This window comes from Nicotiana tabacum, chromosome 23 (genome assembly GCF_000715075.1).
Source record: "Nicotiana tabacum cultivar K326 chromosome 23, ASM71507v2, whole genome shotgun sequence".
NCBI lineage: Eukaryota > Viridiplantae > Streptophyta > Magnoliopsida > Solanales > Solanaceae > Nicotiana > Nicotiana tabacum.
In genome coordinates this window covers 105,216,316-105,236,369 of record NC_134102.1, presented here as the reverse complement: position 1 = coordinate 105,236,369, position 20,054 = coordinate 105,216,316, and the positions used below count along the sequence as shown (strand labels likewise).

Here is a 20,054-nt window from a genome sequence, read left to right as displayed (position 1 = left end):
GATGTTTTAGGACTTATTGGTATATTTGATTGAGGTCCCGAGGGGCTCGGGCGTGTTTCGGATGGTATTCGGAGTATTTTCCTTCATTTTGGCACTGCTGGTAGCTGCTGATTTCTGGTATTTTAAACCTTCTTCGCGATCACAAAGATTGGGACGCGATCGCGTAGGCTTAGTTGAGGCAGTGTTAACTTTGTTCTTAGCGATCGCGTAAGGTTAACCGCGATCGCGTAGGTTTGGCAAGCTGTGCATCGTGATCGCTTGGCATTGTTTGCGATCGCGTAAGGTTAATTAAGGGCTGCTAAGTTTTGTGATTCGCGATCGCGTGAAGCGGGATGCAATCATGTAGCTTTGAGACCTTGTGACACGCGAACGCGTGAAAAGGACTGCGATCGCGTAGAGCTGGGAATTCTGTGCTCTGCGATCGCATAGAGTTAATTTGGGCAGTGGTAATTTATGCTTCGCGATCGCGTGTGGATGTTCGCTATCGCGGTGAGTAAAAGCCTAGGCAGAATGTTTATGTTCTGAAAATGGGACTTTGTTCCATTTTCCATTTTTAACGAATTGGAGCTCGGATTGAGGCTATTTTTGAGAGATTTTCAGAGAAAACATTGGGGTAAGTGTTCTTAATTCTATCTTTGTTAGATTACCCGAATCTATCACCGTTTTTAAAATTTAATTGGTGATTTAAGTTGAAAATTGTTTTGAAAACCCTTTTGGATAGATTTGAGGATTTGAGGGCCGAACTCTTATTGAAATTTAGTCATTTTGGTATGGATAGACTCGTGGTTGAATGAGTGTTCATATTTCGTAATTTTCATCGGATTCCGAGACGTGGGCCCCACGTGCCATTTTTGAGTTAATTTCGGATTTTTATTGAAAAATGTAGTATTTTCTTACAGAATTAATTCTATAATTTTTGTTGACTGTATCGAATTAATTATGACTAGATACGAGTCGACCGGAATCAAAAAATCGAGGAAAAAGCATACTACTTGGTTAAATTGGAGCAAGTCGAGGTAAGTGACTTGTCTAACCTTGTGTGGGAAAAATTTCCCCTAGGATTGATAATTGTAATGTGTGAAAAGTTGTGTATATGAGGTGATGAGTGTGTACACGGGCTAAATATGAAAAATTATATTTTAAATTGTGTAGATCACTGTTGCGCATTAATTAAATTATTTTATTTTGTTATATTCTTTGTTATTGATTTAATGTTTATATTTTAAATTTGCTTGACCTTTTCGTGCTAATTGTTTATCTGTTTAGTTGGAACTTGGTTTCTTTTATTCTGTGCATTATTTGAAGGTTGATTTTCTTTAAATTAAATATTATTAATATGAAGTATTTGACATTTTTAAACTTGATATTGAAGCAACGTATTAAAGATTTTGAAATATTATTGTTGAATTATTTTGACATGAGCCGTGAGCTCTTTATTGTGGAAAAATATTATTGTTGAATTATTTTGATAAGAGCCGTGAGCTCTTTATTTTGGGAAAATATTATTGTTGAATTATTTTGACATGAGCCGTGAGTTCTTTATTATGGAAAAATATTGTTGTTGAATTATTTTGGCAAGTTAAATTATTTGAGCACCTGAGGTGCAAATTGTGATATATTATGATATTTATACGCATGCGGTGGTATAAGGTCCGGGTATTGAAACGCATGCGGTGAGATAAGGGTGGCTTGATACGTGTGGCTAGTAGGGGGAACTACTAGAAGTCATGCAGTGTGATAAGGATGGCTAAAACGCAGGATGCTATTTCGAAAAAATATTTTCTTTAAAATAAATTGTGAAGGCTCACGCGGTGAGATAAGGAAATGAGATATTATGAATTTATTTATGATTTGGGACTACGAGGCGGTACCTCGGTAGTGTCTTTGTTGATATTGATTTATGGTCGTAGTTGCCTCTGATTTTTTTATTGTGATTTTTCTTAAAGTTGAAAAGAAATTCTGTTTTGCTTCCACGAGATATTTATTTGCCATTACTTGGTGTAATTAAATGTGACATACTACTTGATTCATTTCCATTGTCATTTTATCTTATTAAATTGTTTAAACATTTTTCCATGTCATTATTTATTCTCCAGTAAGGCCTGACCTAACCTCGTCACTACTCTACCGAGGTTAGGCTTGGCACTTACTGGGTACCGATGTGGTGTACTCATAATACGCTTTTGCACATCTTTTTGTGCAGATCCAGGTACATCTTACCAGTCTAGACGTCAGTGAGTTACCTGCGCACAGAGACTTCGAGGTATATCTGCCAGCGTCCGCAGACTCCGGAGTCCCCTTCTATCATTTTTATGTTGCTTTCTTATTTTTCTTTAGACCTTGATATATAGAGACAATGAGAATAAACTTTTAGAAGCTTGTGACTTATTTCTACCGAATTTTGGGAGTTATAATTATTTGAATTATAGTTTATTTATTTCAGATATTTATGATTATTTCGCATTGATAGGCTTACCTAGTCTTAGAGACTAGGTGCCATCACGACCTCCTACGGAGGGAATTTGGAGTCGTGACAAGTTGGTATCAGAGCTCTAGGTTCATAGGTGTTATGATTCACAAGCAGGTTTAGTAGAGTCTTGCGGATCGGTACGGAGACGTCTGTACTTATCTTCGAGAGGCTATGGAACTGTTGGGAAATGTTCACTTCTTTGATTCCTTATCGTGCACCTTTGTTGATTTCAAAGTTGTAAACAATTGTCTTTCTATTCTCTCACAGATTGTGAGGACACACACAACTGGATCCGATGATCAGACACCCGTGCCCCCTGTTGGAGCCGCAAGAGGCCGGGGTCGGGGCAGGGGCCGAGGAAGACCACGTGGTGCATCCAGAGCACCTGCACGAGCTGCTGCACTAGAGCCACCAGTAGCTCCAGTTGGAGAGTATGCACCTGAGATGCCTGTTACTACTCCTGCACTTCAGGAGACTCTTGCCCAGTTTTTGAGCATGTTTGGAACTCTAGCTCAGGCAGGGTTAATTCCACTTGCTCCTGCCACATCTCAGGCCGGTGGAGGAGCAAAGACTCCCGCCGCCCATACTCCAGAGCCACGGGCCCAAGTTGACCATGCCCCAGAGGTTATACCAGTGCAGCCAGTTGTCCCAGTTCGGTCTGAGATTAGGACAACAGTTTCAGAGGGGGAGCAGCTCAGGCTCGAGAGGTATAAGAAGTACCACCCTCCCACTTTCAGCGGTTTAGCTTCAGAGAATGCTCAGGGTTTTCTGGAGGAATGTCACCGTATCCTTCGTACTATGGGTATTGTGGATTCCAGTTGGGTTTCTTTCACGGCATTCCAGTTTATAGGAGCAGCCTACCAGTGGTGGCAGGCATATGAGTTGGATAGTCCCGCTGAGGTATCTTCACTCACTTGGACTCAATTTTCAGATATGTTCTTAAGGGAGTATGTTCCTCAAAGTCTTAGGGATGCATGGCACGTAGAGTTTGAGCAGTTGCGCCAGGGTTCTATGACCGTGTCAGAGTATGAGGTCCGATTCAGTGATTTGGCTAGGCATGCACCAGCCTTAGTTGCTACTGTTTGAGAGCGGGTTCGCAGATTTATTGAGGGTCTTCACCCTAGTATCAGATATAGTATGGCCCGAGAGCTAGAGATGGACATCACATACCAACAGGTGGTGTCAATTGCTAGGAGATTGGAAGGTATGCGGACTCGGGAGAGGGAAGCTAAGAGACTCCGAGATTCTGGCACATATAATAATTCTCGTGCCCCAGTTGCAGCCCGTCATGGTAGAGGTTATGTGAGCCATCCTATTCATTCAGCACTTCCAGCTTCCAGTGGTATTCCGACCACTCCCAGACCTCAGGTTCCATATTATGCACCGCCAGTGTCTTCTGTACCTCCTATACGGGGTGCTTTCGGCGAACAATCTAGTCGATCAGGCCCGAGCCAGTCCCAGCAGCCACATCCTATCATGAAGGATTGCCCCAGACTTAGGGGTGCACCTCCACGGATTTCTTAGGCCCCACCTATTCCATAGGGTCCTCAAGCTTCTCAGGCCATGATTACTGCACCAGTTGCCACTCCACCTACACAGCCAGCTAGAGGTGGAGGTCGGGCAGGTAGAGGTCGCCCTAGAGGGGGAGGCCAGGCCAGATATTATGCCCTTCCTGCTAGAACAGATGTCGTTGCATCCGATTCTGTTATCACATGTATTATTCTGGTCTGTCATAGAGATGCATCAGTCTTATTTGATCCAAACTCCATTTATTCTTATGTGTCATCTTATTTTGCCCCTTATTTGGGCGTATCACGTGATTCCTTGAGTTCTTCTTTTTATGTATCTACACCCATGGGTGAATCTATAATTGTGGACCGTGTGTATCGGCCGTGTTTAATTGTTATCAGTGGTTTTGAGACCATAGCTAATTTATTATTGCTTAGTATGGTGGATTTTGATATTATTTTGGGCATGGACTGGTTATCGCCCTATCATGCTATTCTTGATTGTTACGCCAAGACGGTGACGTTGGCTATGCCAGGTCTATCGTGGCTAGAGTGGAGAGGTACCTCGGATCAGGTTCCTAACAGGGTTGTTTCATTTTTTAAAGCTCAACGCATGGTTGAGAAGGGGTGTGATGCATATCTGGCCTATGTGAGAGATGTTAGTATTGATACTCCTACCGTGGAGTCAGTTCCTATAGTAAGGAATTTTCCCGATATAATTCCAGTGGATCTTCCGGGTATGCCACCCGACTGGGATATTGATTTTGGCAATGATTTGTTACCAGGCACTCAGTCCATTTCTATTCCACCATATCGCATGGCCCCAGCAGAATTAAAAGAATTAAAAGAACAGTTACAGGAATTGCTTGATAGGAGCTTCATTCGGCCTAGTGTATCGCCTTGGGGTGCTCCTATCTTATTTGTAAAGAAGAAAAATGGTTCTATGCGGATGTGTATTGATTACTGCCAGCTGAACAAGGCTACAGTGAAGAACAGGTATCCATTGCCACGTATTGATGACCTATTTGATCAGCTTCAGGGTGCCAGAGTATTTTCTAAGATCGACTTGCGTTCAGGCTATCATCAGTTGAAGATTCGGGAGTCAGATATCTTGAAGACTGCTTTCAGGACTCGGTACGGTCATTACGAGTTCCTTGTGATGTCTTTTGGGCTGACCAACGCCCCAACAACATTTATGCACTTAATGAATAGTGTATTTCAGCTCTATCTTGATTCTTTCATCATTGTATTTATTGACGACATTCTGGTGTATTCCCGGAGTCGGGAAGATCAGGAACAACACCTGAGAACTATGCTTCAGACTTTGAGAGAAAAGAAGTTATATGCAAAATTTTCAAAGTGTGAATTCTGGCTTGATTTAGTGGTATTTTTGGGCCATATAGTTTCGTGTGAGGGGATCAAGGTAGATCCGAAGAATATTGAAGGAGTACAGAGTTGGTCCAGATCGTCCTCAGTTACGAAAATCTGGAGTTTTCTTGGTTTGGCTGGGTATTATCACAGATTTGTAAAGGGTTTCTCTTCTATTGATGCATCCATGACCAAATTGACCTAGAAAGGTGCTCCGTTCAGGTGGACCGAGGAATGTGAGTAGAGCTTCCAAAAACTCAAGACAACTTTGACTACAACCCCAGTATTGGTATTACCTACATGTACAAGATCTTATAGTGTGTATTGTGACGCGTCGCGTATTGGTCTCGGTGCAGTGTTGATGCAAGACGGTAGGGTGATTGCCTACGCGTCCAGACAGTTAAAGGTTAATGAGAAGAATTATCCTGTACATGACCTTGAGTTAGCAGCAATTGTTCATGCCTTGAAGATTCATTACTTATAACGTGTCCATTGTGAGATCTACACCGATCACCGGAGTCTACAACATCTGTTTAAACATAAGGATCTTAATTTTCAGTTGCGGAGATGGTTGGAGTTGCTTAAGGATTATGATATCACCATTCTCTATCATCCTAGGAAGGCCAATGTAGTGGCCGATTCCTTGAGTCATAAGGCGGAGAGTTTGGGCAGCTTAGCATATTTACCGGTAGCAGAGAGGCCTTTAGCCTTGGATGTTCAGGCCTTGGCCAACCAGTTTGTTAGACTGGATGTTTCCGAGCAGAGTCGAGTTTTGGATTGCGTGGTTTCTCAGTCTTCTCTTCATGATCGTATCAGGGAATGTCAGTATGATGACCCCCATCTGTTTATCCTTAAGGATACAGTTCAGCACGGTGATGCCAATGAAGTCACTATTGGAGATGACGATGTATTATGGATACAGGGCAGGCTATGTGTGCCTAATGTGGATGGTTTGCGTGATTTGATTCTCCATGAGGCTCACAGTTCGCGGTACTCCATTCATCCGGGTGCTGCAAAAATTTATCAGGACTTGAAACATCACTATTGGTGGAGGGGGATGAAGAAATACATAGTGGAATATGTAACTCAGTGCCTAAATTGCCTGCAGGTGAAGTATGAGCATCAATGACCGGGTGGATTGCTTCAGAAGTTGGAAATTCAAGAATGGAAATGGGAACGGATCACTATGGATTTCATTGTTGGACTCCCACGGACTCATAGGAAATTCAATGTAGTTTGGGTGATTGTGGATAGATTGACCAAATCAGCTCATTTCATTCCTGTGATTACTACTTACTCTTCAGAACAGCTGGCTCGGATATATATATTCGCGAGATTGTCAGACTTCAAGGTGTACCGGTATCTATCATCTCTGACCGGGGTACACAGTTTACCTCACGGTTTTGGAGGGCTGTACAGCGAGAGTTGGGTACTTGTGTGGAGTTGAGTACAGCATTTCACCCTCAGACAGATGGATAGTCCGAACGCACTATTCAGATACTGAAGGATATGCTTCGTGCGTGTGTGATAGATTTTGGGGGTGCTTGGGATCAGTTCTTACCACTTGCGGAGTTTGCTTACAACAATAGTTATCAATCGAGCATTCAGATGGCTCCATATGAGGCCTTGTATAGTAGGCGATGCCGGTCTCCAGTGAGTCGGTTCGAACCAGGCGAGGCTAGACTATTGGGTACAGACTTAGTTCAGGATGCCTTGGGGATGGTTAAGTTGATTCAGGATCGAATTCGTACAACCCAATCTAGATAGAAGAGTTATGCAGATCGGAAGGTTTGCGATGTTGCATTCATGGTTGGTGAGCAGGTGTTGCTCCGAGTTTCGCCTATAAAGGGTGTGACGAGGTTGGGGAAGAAGGTCAAGTTGAGCCCTAGGTATATTGGGCCTTTTGAGATTCTTGAAAGAGTTGGAGATGTGGCTTACAGTCTTGCGCTACCACTTAGTCTCTCTTCAGTTCATCCGGTATTCCATGTTTCAATGCTTTGAAAATATCACGACGATCCGTCTTATGTGTTAGACTTCAGTTCGGTTCAGTTGGACAAGGACCTATTTTATGTTGAGGAACCAATGGCTATTTTAGATAGGCAGGTACGAAAGCTGAGGTCAAAGAACATGGCTTCCGTGAACGTTCAGTGGAGGGGTCATCTGGTCAAGGAGGCAACTTGGGAGACTTAGCATGATATGCGCTGCTATTATCCACACTTATTCATCCGCTCAGGTACTTTTTCTAACTCCGTTCGAGGATGAACGTTTGTTTTAGAGGTGAAGAATATGATGACCCAAAATGTCATCTTTAAAGTTAATAATTAATTCTGTATTTTAAGACTTCGAAAAGTACTATTTATCATTTCTCGACTTACGTGCGCAATCCATAAAATTTTTTGGGAAAGTTTTATGTGAAAAAATGGATTAAAATGTGAATTAGAGCTTTAAAACTCAACTGAGTTGAATTTGGTCAATATTTTGGGCAAACGGACTCGGATCAGTGTTTTGACAGTTCTGATAGGTCTGTATCGTGATTTGGGACTTGGGCATATGCCCAGAATCAAATTCCAAGGTCACTAGCCCGAGATATGGAATTTTGATGAGAAATTAAAAGTTTAAGTTCAAATAGTGACCGGAAGTCGAATTATGTGTAAACGACCCCAGAATAGAATTTTGATGATTCCAACAGCTCTGTATGGTGATTTTGGACTTAGGAGCATGTTCGGAATTTTATTTTGAAGTCCGTAGTGAAATTAGGCTTGAAATGACTAAAATAGGCATTTAAAGTTTGGAAGTTTGACCGGGGAGTTGACTTTTTGATATCGGGGTCGGAATAAATTTCTGAAAATTTCATAGCTCCATTATGTCATTTATGACTTGCGTACAAAATTTGAGGTCACCGGACTTGATTTGATAGGTTCCAGTGTTGTTTGTAGAAATTGAAATTTTCAAAGTTCATTAGGCTTGAATCTATGTGTGATTCGTGTTTTTAGTGTTGTTAGATGTGATTTGAAGACTCGACTAAGTTCGTATGATGTTTTAGGACTTGTTGGTATATTTGGTTGAGGTCCCGAGGGGCTCGGGCGTGTTTCGGATGGTATTCAGAGTATTTTCCTTCATTTTGGCCTTGCTGGTAGCTGTTGATTTCTGGTATTTTAAACCTTCTTCGTGATCGCGAAGATTGGGACGCGATCGCGTAGGCTTAGTTGAGGCAGTGTTAACTTTGTTCTTAGCGATCGCGTAGGTTTGGTAAGTTGTGCATCGCGATCGCGTGGCATTGTTTGCAATCGCGTAAGGTTAATTAAGGGCTGCTAAGTTTTGTGATTCGCGATCGCGTGAAGCGGGATGCGATCGTGTAGTTTTGAGACCTTGTGACTCGCGAACGCGTGAAGAGGACTGCGATCGCGTAGAGCTGGGAATTCTGTGCTCTGCGATCGCGTAGAGTTAATTTGGGCAATGGTAATTTGTGCTTCGCGATTGCGTGCGGATGTTCGCGATCGCGGTGAGTAAAAGCCTGGGCAGAATGTTTAAGTTCTGAAAATGGGACTTCATCCCATTTTCCATTTTTAACGAATTGGAGCTCGGATTGAGGCAATTTTTGAGAGATTTTCAGAGAAAACGTTGGGGTAAGTGTTCTTAATTCTATTTTTGTTAGATTACCCGAATCTATCACTGTTTTTAACATTTAATTGGTGATTTAAGTTGAAAAAAAATATGAAAACCCTTTTGGATAGATTTGAGGATTTGAGGGCCGAACTCTTATTGAAATTTAGTTATTTTGGTATGGTTAGACTCGTGGTTGAATGGGCGTTCATATTTCGTAACTTTCGTCGGATTCCGAGACGTGGGCCCCACGGGCCATTTTTGAGTTAATTTTGGGTTTTTATTGAAAAATGTAGTATTTTCTTACAGAATTAATTCTATAATTTTTTGTTGACTGTATCGAATTAATTATGGCTAGATACGAGTCGACCGGAATCGAAAAATCAAGGAAAAAACATACTACTTGGTTGAATTGGAGCAAGTCGAGGTAAGTGACTTGTCTACCCTTGTGTGGGGGAAATTTCCCCTAGGATTGATAATTGTAATATGTGGAAAGTCATGTACACGTGGTGATAAGTGTGTACACGGGCTAAATGTGAAAGATTATATTTTAAATTGTGTAGATCATTGTTGCGCATTAATTAAATTATTTTATTTTGTTATATTCTTCATTATTGATTTAATGTTTATATTTTAAATTTGCTTGACCTTTTCCTGCTAATTGTTTATCTGTTTAGTTGGAACTTGATTTCTTTTATTCTGTGCATTATTTGAAGGTTGATTTTCTTTAAATTAAATATTATTAATATGAAGTATTTGACATTTTTAAACTTGATATTCAAGCAGCATATTAAAGATTTTGAAATATTATTGTTGAATTATTTTGACATGAGTCGTGAGCTCTTTATTGTGGAAATTTTTTATTGTTGAATTATTTTGACATGAGCCGTGAGCTCTTTATTATGGAAAAATATTATTGTTGAATTATTTTGACATGAGCCGTGAGCTCTTTATTGTGGATAAATATTGTTGTTGAATTATTTTGGCAAGTTAAATTATTTGAGCACCTAAGGTGCAAATTATGATATTGAAACACATGCGGTGGTATAGGGTCCGGGTATTGAAACGCATGCGGTGAGATAAGGGTGACTTGATATGCGTGGCTAGTAGGGGGAACTACTAGAAGTCATGCGGTGTGATAAGGATGACTAAAATGCGGGATGCTATTTCGGAAAAATATTTTCTTTAAAATAAATTGTGAAGGCTCCCGCGGTGAGATAAGGAAATGAGATATTGTGAATTTATTTATGATTTGGGACTACGATGCAGTACCTCAGTAGTGCCCTTGTTGATATTGATTTATGGCCGTAGTTGCCTCTAATTTATTTATTGTGATTTTTTTAAAATTTTGAAAAGAAAATTCTGTTTTGTTTTCACAGGGTATTTATTTGCCATTACTTGGTGTAAGTAAATGTGACATACTACTTGATTCATTTTCATTGTCATTTTATCTTATTAAATTATTTAAATATTTTTTCATGTCATTATTTATTCTCCAGTAGGGCCTGACCTGACCTTGTCACTACTCTACCGAGGTTAGGCTCGACACTTACTGGGTACCGTTGTGGTGTACTCATACTATGCTTCTATACATCCTTTTGTGCAGATCCAGGTACATCTTACCAGTCTAGACATCAGTGAGTTACCTGCGCACGGAGACTTCGAGGTATATATCTGCCAGCGTCCGCAGACTCTGGAGTCCCCTTCTATCATTTTTATGTTACTTCCTTAGTTTTCTTTAGACATTGATATATCGAGACATTGAGAATAACTTTTAGAAACTTGTAACTTATTTTTACCGGGTTTTGAGAGTTGTAATTATTTGAATTGTAGTTTATTTATTTCAGATATTTATGATTATTCCGCATTGATAGGCTTACCTAGTCTTACAGACTAGGTGCCATCACGACCTCCTAAGGAGGGAATTTGGGGTCGTGACAGTTTCGCACATGGCTTTCATTAGATCACTGTTGAGATTGGCAGCATTGTCAGTGATAATGGATTCTGGAACCCCGAATCGACAAACAATACGGTTCCTAACAAAATCTGCGATGACTTTCTTGGTTACATCTTTGTAAGATGCAGCTTCAACCCATTTCGTGAAGTAGTCAATGGCCATTAGAGTGAACTTGTGACCGTTTGAAGTGGCGGGCTCGATTGGTCCAATGACATCCATTCCCCATACGGCAAAAGGACAAGGTGCACTTGTTGCATTGAGTTCATTTGGAGGTACCCGTATCATATATGCGTGTATCTGGAACTGATGACACTTCTGGACATACCGGATACAGTCTGTTTCCATAGTCATCCAAAAGTATTCAGCTCTGAGTATATTCTTGGCTAGGACGAAATCATTCATATGTGGGCTGCAGGTTCCGGCGTGTATCTCTTCAAGTAGTTTGGAGGCTACTTTGGCGTCAACACACCGTAATAGCCCTAGAGCTGGAGTTCTTCTATATAGAATTCCTCCACTCTGGAATAAATAGTTAGACAACCTCCGAAGTGTGCGTTTTTGGGTGTGGCTTGCGTGCTCTGGATATTCTCTTTTTGTCAAATATTCCCTGATATCATGGAACCATGGGTTCCCATCTGTTTCTTCTTTAACATGAGCACAACAAGCCGGCTGATTATGGATTCTTAGCGGAATGGGATCGATGAAGTTCTTGTCCGGGTGTTGTATCATGGAGGACAAAGTGGCCAATGCGTCTGTGAACTCATTCTGGATTCTCGGGACATGTCTAAACTCTATCTTCGTGAACCTCTTCATCATCCCCTGCACATGATATAGCTATGGTAATATCTTGGTATTCTTTGTATCCCATTCTCCTTGCACCTGATGTACCAGCAGAACTGAATCACCAATTACCAGTAACTCATAGATATTCATATCAATGGCCAAATTGAGTAATATGCAAGCCTCATATTTTGCCATATTATTGGTGCACGAAAATCTGAGTTTCGCGGATACCAGATAATGTTGACCTGTTTCTGACACCAAAACGGCTCCAATACCCACTCCTTTGAAGTTTGTAGCTTCATCGAAAAACATTCTCCACCCGTCTTAGGCTTCAGAGATATCTTCTCCTACGAATGATACTTCTTCATTTGGAAAATACGTTTTTAGTGGTTCGTATTCTCCTCCTACAGGATTTTCCACAAGATGATCCGCTAATGCTTGTCCCTTAACCGCCTTCTGAGTCACATAGACAATGTCGAATTCACTCAACAATATCTACCATTTTGCCAGCTTCCCTGTAGGCATGGGTTTCTAGAAGATGTACTTCAGGGGGTCCATCCTTGATATGAGATATGTGGTATAGGCACAGAAGTAGTGCCTCAGTTTCTGGGCTATCCAGGTCAAAGCGCAGCAGGTGCGTTCCAGCAAAGAATACTGTGCTTCGTAGGGTGTGAACTTCTTACTCAAATAGTATATGGCATGTTCTTTCCTTCCCGTCTCGTCGTGTTGTCCCAAGACACAACCGAAAGCCCCATCTAATATAGAGAGATAGAGTAGCAGTGGTCTACCAGGTTCTGGCGGGACCAGGACTGGCGGTGTGGACAAATATTCTTTGATTCAGTCAAAAGTTTTCTGGCAGTCTTCAGTCCAATTGGTTGCGGCATCCTTCTTTAACATTTTGAAAATCGGCTCACAGATCACGGTTGATTGTGCTATGAAGCGGCTGATGTAATTAAGACGTTCCAAGAAGCTCATCACGTCTTTCTTGTTCTTTGGAGGCGACAAATCCTGGATAGTCTTGACCTTTGATGAGTCTAGATCAATTCCTCGGCGGCTGACGATGAACCCTAATAACTTTCCTACGGGGACCCCGAAGGCACATTTTGCGGGATTCAATTTCAAATTGTACCTCCGAAGCCGATCAAAAAATTTCCTCAAGTCTGCTATGTGATCTGTACTCTTCTTGGATTTGATGATGACGTCATCCACATATACCTCTATCTTCTTGTGTATCATGTCATGGAAAATAGTTTTCATGACCCTCATATAAGTGGCCCCATCATTCTTCAGACCGAACGACATCATTTTATAGCAGTACACCCCCCTCCCCCTCCATGGTGTGATAAAAGCCATCTTTTCGGCATCCTCTTCATCTATCCAGATCTGATGATATCCCGCGAAGCAATCCACAAAGGATTGGAGTTCATGCTTGGCGCAATTGTCGATCAGTATGTGCATGTAGGGTAACAGAAAATCATCTTTGGGACTTGCTCTTTTTAGGTCCTAATAATCGACGCATACTCTGACTTTCCCATCCTTCTTTAGAACTGGCACGATGTTAGCCAACCAAGTTGGATATTCAACCACTCTGAGAACCTTAGCTTTGATCTGTTTGGTGACTTCTTCTTTGATTTTCAAACTCATATCTGGCTTGAACTTTCTGAGCTTCTGCTTTACTGGCGGACACATTGGGTTGGTAGGTAGTTTATGAGCCATTATGGACGTGCTCAAACCGGTCATATCATCATAGGACCATGCAAAGATATCCTCATATTCCTTCAGGAAACGAGAGTATTCTTCTTTCTCTGATGGTGGCAGGTGAATGCTTACACGTGTTTCCTTGACTGTTTTGGAGTTTCCTAGATTAACTGTTTCAGTCTCATCCAAATTGGACTTAGGCTTTTTTTCAAAGTTTTCCACTTCTCTGACAATTTTCTCGGGCATTATATCCCCTTCCAGTTCCTCTGAATCATTATCCTTATGTTGCATTGTCTCATTACATGTCACAGTCGTAAGTTCTTCGAGGTAGGTAATAATAATGCTGTAGAAAAAAAACATAAAGAATAATAATAAATACTAAAAACATCAATGCATTTAGATAAATCTTGAAAATGTCAAACAGGTGCGGCTTGATGACCCGAGCAATTATTTCAAAACAAAACATGCTTAAAACAAAATACTGAAAACGTCTTAAATGCTCATAAAAATTGCTTTTAAAAATAAATGATGCTAATTGCCAGGCTACCCAGGAACTCGATGGGCCCTTGATGGTGCAGCAGTCCAGTTCTTGAGAACAGCTCCCTTCTCCAGGGTATGAATAATAAGGCTTTCCTCCTCTTCCTCCTCAACTATCGCACTGCAATCCATGTCTCCATCATCCAGAAACAGATTCCTTATACCGGCTAGAACTTCATCTTCTTCGGACTCCCACATCATGTCAGCTTGGTGAAATGACTGGCTCAAATGTGGTATTGGTTGCTCTAGAGGGTAATAAAGACCACGCCATGGTGGCAACCAATTCTGATACTCATGCCAGGTGTATTCATACCCAAGCCCAAAATTTGTGCCGTGATGCTTTAGCTGTATTGGTTTGGTGATCCCCTGGAGATTCTTGCCGAGACCTTTGCCAGGCTCATACCCTGTCCATGCCAATATGCCTTCTATCTTACTGCTCCATCATTTATCCTTTTCAATTGCGTTGGCGCGCTCGATGCGATGGTATGTTTCTCCACCCAATTTCCTTTTATTCTCGATGACCGGAACAGTTTGACTGGTGTAAATGAGATTACTTCCATCCCCATAGATGATCATTTCCTGATGGTTCCACTCAAACTTCACGACCTGATGTAAAGTAGAAGCTACGGCCCCAGCGGCATGTATCCAAGGTCGTCCCAACAATAGGTTGTAGGTAGCAGATATGTCCAACACTTGAAGCTCAACATCAAACCAAGTTGGGCCCATCTGTAGGCTGAGGTTGGTTTCCCCAATTGTGGCCCTTTGAGACCCATCAAATGCTTTCACATTCATACTTCCTACTCGTATCTCGTGCAGGCTTTTACCCAATCTTTTTAGAGTAGTTAGTGGACATATGTTAAGACTCGAACCCCCATCTATCAGGACTCTGGCAATGAACTTATCCTCAAATTGCACTGTGATATGCAGTGCCCTGTTGTGACTTAGTCCTTCTGGTGGTAGCTCGTCTACATGAAAAGTGATCATGTGGTTTTCCAACACTTATCCTATCATATTGGCCATCTCTCCACTGGTAATGTTGTTGGGTACACAAGCCTCATTCAACACTTTCATCAACGCGTTCCTGTGTGCCTCGGAATTCTGCAGTAGTGATAGAATGGATATCTGAGCAGGGCTTTTGTTCAAATAATCAACCACAGAATACTCCCTTGCTTGCACCTTTCTCTAAAGATCATCCGTATTTATTTCAATTGCAATCTAATTTATCATTTTGTGTCAAGTTAATCAGCATATCCTTAAAACCACTTACAAATTCAATTGTTATCGGATTTTAAGGTAAAAAAGTTTGGCGCCCACCGTGGGGCTAAGTATAATAGCGGCAATTTGATATAAATTATCATAGAACACCCCATTTTACATATGTTCTTTGAAGTATTTCTGATTCCAGGTCAAGATCAAAATGTCAAAACCACTGTTTGTCCCTCTAAACATGGACATGGAGTGTGACCACCATGGTAGGAACAACAATGCAGCACTCGGCAACGAGGTACCCCCGGTCGAACTCGGTAGAATCCCGGTGGCGGGTCCCGTCGATGCTTGTTCGCATGTGGCCATCGATACAAATCAGCCTACCGACCTCGAAAACAGCGTGCGCAGGAAAGTTCTTCTGGTTGCCCAGAACACACTTAACGGCAAAAATAAAGGGATTAACCTATGAATAATCTTCGAGATGCTACAGGCTCAACAGGCGGTGATAGCTCAATTGCAGAACCAAGATCGAGCGTCGAGCAGAAATGAACCTGAGCTCCCCCGGGAAGACATCCGCAGAAATGAACCGATCACGGAAAGAAAGAACGAACGAAAGTGAATCGGGGACTAACCCCGAGATTATAAAATTACTCGAAGAGTTGACAAAATGGATAGAATCGGGGGAAAAGAAGACCGAAGCCAATGATAAAAAAGTGGAAACCTACAATTCCAGGGTTGACCAAATCCTGGGAGCATCCCCGATACTGAAAAGCCTGGATTCTAAGAAATTTATTCAGAAACCTTTTCCCCCGAGCGCGGCTCCAAAGCCGATCCCCAAGAAGTTTCGCATGCCCGAGATTCCTAAGTACAACGGAACGACCGACCCAAATGAGCATGTGACCTCCTATACGTGTGCTATCAAGGGGAACGACTTAGAGGATGATGAGATCGAGTCTGTCCTGTTAAGAAAAACCCTATTAAAAGGAGCTATGATATAGTATCATAACTTACCTCCTAATTCTATTGACTCGTTTTCTATGCTTGCAGATTCCTTCGTAAAAGCACACGCCGGGGCTATAAAGGTCAAGACGAGGAAGTGAGACCTTTTCAAGGTAAAACAGAGGGATAACGAGATGTTTAGAGAATTCGTGTCCTGGTTCCAAATGAAACGGATGGATCTGCCCCCGGTCGCGAACGATTGGGTTGTTCAGGCATTCACCCAAGGACTCAACATTCGAAGCCCGTTGGCTTCACAGCAGTTAAAATAAAACTTGGTAGAATATCTGGCCATCACTTAGACCGACGTCCATAACCGGTACCAATCAAAAATCAGGGTCGAAGATGATTAGCTTGGGGAACCTTCAAGATTCGTGCAGCCCGTCAGAATCATCGACAGCGTCAAGAGAGACATCGATCACGAACCTAGATCGAACAACGATCAGTATCAGCCGTACAATATGGACCGAAGAAGAAATGGGTACGGATGGAACCCTATGAGAAATAGAAGAAGAAATGACCGAGGACAGAACAATCAGGGACTCATGAGCAAAAATAGTTTTGACAGGCACATCGGGCCTAAAGAAGCACCAAGATTATTGGAGTACAATTTCAGCGTCGATGCCTCCGCCATCGTGTCCGCCGTCGGACACATCAAAGATACCAAGTGGCCTCGACCTTTGCAATCTGATCCATCCCAAAGGTATCCTAACCTAATGTGCAAATACCACAATACTCATGGCTACATAATGGAAGATTGCCGACAATTAAGGGAAGAAGTGACCCGGTTGTTCAACAACGGATATCTCCGTGAGTTCCTCAGTGATCGAGCCAAGAGCCATTTTAGGAACAGGGATTCTAATAAACGAACCAAACAGGAGGAACCTCAGCACGTCATTAACATGATCATCGGTGGTGTCGAGATTCCCCAGGGACCACTGCTGAAGCGCATCAAACTGACCATCACAAGGGAAAACGGACTCGAGATTACCTACCGGAAGGAACCTTGTCATTTAACGACAAAGATGTAGAGGGGATCGCACAAGCCCACAATGATGCACTAGAAATATCTACTCAGAAATAAATATCGAGTTAAACGTGTGTTAATTAATCCAGGTAGCTCGTCCAACATCATCAGATCGAGGGTCGTGGAATTACTCAGCCTACAAGATCAGATCGTACCAGCGGTCCGAGTCCTGAATGGGTTCAACATGGCATATGAGACCACTAAAGGGGAAATAATATTATCAGGACTATTCAGGTGTCACGACCCAAAATCCCTCCTAAGGAGTCGTGATGGCACCTAGTATCTAAAACTAGGTAAGCCTAACACATACCAAAGAGATACCAGATTCTACTAAACAACTATTGAACATGAACCAAAAATTTCTAAATAAACCATTAGTCTCAGCATGATACAATATCTCAAAACAGGTAGTACAAGTCATAATCCTTTCTAGGAATACATTTAAATAATGAATACATCATTGTTCTGAAATAGAAGAAAACAATGGAAATAAATACAATAGAGGGTGACTTCGGAGCCTGCGAACGCCCGGCAGGTGTACCTTAAAGTCTCCAGCCACATCAAGCATAAGTCTCAAAACCGACTCGATCCGAAGTACCTGGTTCTGCACAAAAAAATATGTAGAAGCATAGCATGAGTACACCACGGTGGTACCCAGTAAGTATCAAGCCTAACCTCGGTAGAGTAGTGATGAGGCCAGGTCAAGACACTCACTGACAATTAAACCTGTGTAGGATATGACATAAAGCTAACAAGAAAGGAATATTAAAGAAATGCCAATAGCAACAGAAATCAGATTACAAACAGTAATAACGATAAGGGATACACGACTGGCAACGCGAAATAATCAGGTAATTAGACAACAACATAGTTGGGATACAGACAAGGGTAAATGTGCTCAAGTAGGGAATACGATGTCAACTCAACCAATCAAATCGTTTCTAATACACGACTCCAATAATCCCAATTCTCGTAATCTCATACCATACATCTCATCTTTCAAACCTTTAACACGCACGGCACCTTGTGCCCACATCTTAACATCTCACCTTACACAGCAAAATCCATATGCTATTCAGTACATAATATCCGTAACAAATGCTAATTAGGATGTTCAAAAAACTTTATGTATATATATATCGAAAAGTAAAACTACATCTTCTGAACCAAGTAGAAAATCAATGAGAAAATGATTTTATTTTGGAAATCATTTGGTCAATGAAAATAACCTTTTTCAAATAAATACAACACCGGATAAGCTACTGAATTTATTATAGAATTTATTGAATTACAATATAATAACAATTCCGTTTTAAGTAAAATAAAAATCTCAGACAGGCCAAGGATATTAAGTTGAGAAATCAATTGAAGTAAAATATAACAACTAGTAGAAACGGTAAGTATTGAAATAAACGGCGGGTTTTAACTTAAAAGTCATACAAGGCATCGTGATATTAATTTTTTTATTTATTTAAAATCACTATATTACTAACAACTCAGCAAGACAGGAGGCAATGACTCAATGTAGTAAATTCACCTAGAAAGTCAATTTACTAGAATAATAGTGTTAGAAAAAAGAACTCAGGAAATGACGGCAAGGCGCTAAGTCAACGACAATAACTCAATCCTCGAAAAAACCGTAAAAAATCGAGAATACAAATTCTCAGAATCTCGTACGAAAGAATCGAAACCAATGTAACAAAACAGGGATTACAAAACACAAAATATGTTGTGGCGCGCAACCCGGTCACACCATATAATATCAATATCATAATTCACCCTTATTCCACCATATCAATTCACCCTTATTTCACCTGTTGCGGCGTGCAACCCGATCCCACCGTATAATATCAATATCATGACAATAAATAAAGTATGTTGCGGTACGCAAACTGATCCCACCATATAATATCAATATCATAATTCACCTGTATTCCACCATATCAATTCACCCTTATTTCACTTGTTGCGGCGTGCAACCCGATCCCACCGTACAATAACAATATCACAATATAGATATCCTCCCTTATGTCACCACCTCCCTTATTTCACATGTTGTGGCGTGCAACCCGATCCCCCTTACATTAACTTAAATCAATAGCAACAATTCAATAACTCCATTTACAAGAATTTCTACAATCAAGGGTATCAGTACACAACAACAAAGGAACCACGTAAAACCCGAAGAAATACAACAAACTTTACAAAATGATAGGGCAGGTAAGGTACGTGATAACTAAGTATGCAATCACAACAATTAGGACAGGTAGCAGATAAGCACAAAAACATAGAAGAAACTCAACAATTAAGAGTTAACAAGACAATAAGGAAGGCAATAACTTCAACTAAGGCATATAAGGCCAAATAACGAGTAAGAAGTACAGTAAGTGCTAACAGCGTCAAATAAAGCATGTAAGAGTAGACTAACAACGAGATACCACATGTTATGACAATTCAATTAAAGGCATGGGATGACACTAGACAATCTAAATCGGTCAAATACTACATATAGACCGTGTACCCACTCGTCACCTTGCGTACACGGTTTTCACATAATAAGATAGTACAATTTACTCAATTCCTAAGGGGTAGTTTTCCCCATACAAAGTTAGGCAAGACACTTACCTCAATTCGGCCAAATCAACACTCAAATTAGCTTTTTCCTTTACAAATTCACCTCCGCTCGGCTCAATCTAGCCAAAGACGACTAAAATACATTAAACAATGCAAGAGAAAACAATTTCAATTAACAAAGCTATAATCCTTATACAATTTGCAAAAAGTCAACCCCCGGGCCCGTACCTCAGAACCCGATAAAACTTACAAAACCCGAACACCCGTTCCGATACGAGTTCAACCATACCAAAATTATCAAGTTTTGATACCAATTCGTCCTTCAAATCA

General features: G+C 41.2%; 1 long non-coding RNA gene across 1 annotated transcript; it reads right to left on the bottom strand.

Moving 5' to 3' along the window:
• Positions 1 to 17,491: 17,491 nt before the first annotated feature.
• Positions 17,492 to 19,850, bottom strand: LOC142176984 (uncharacterized). Its single transcript, XR_012705766.1, has 2 exons — positions 19,776 to 19,850; positions 17,492 to 17,754 (listed from the first exon to the last, which is right to left on the bottom strand). It is a non-coding gene; the product is annotated as an uncharacterized LOC142176984 (long non-coding RNA).
• Between the last annotated feature and the right edge of the window lie 204 nt (positions 19,851 to 20,054).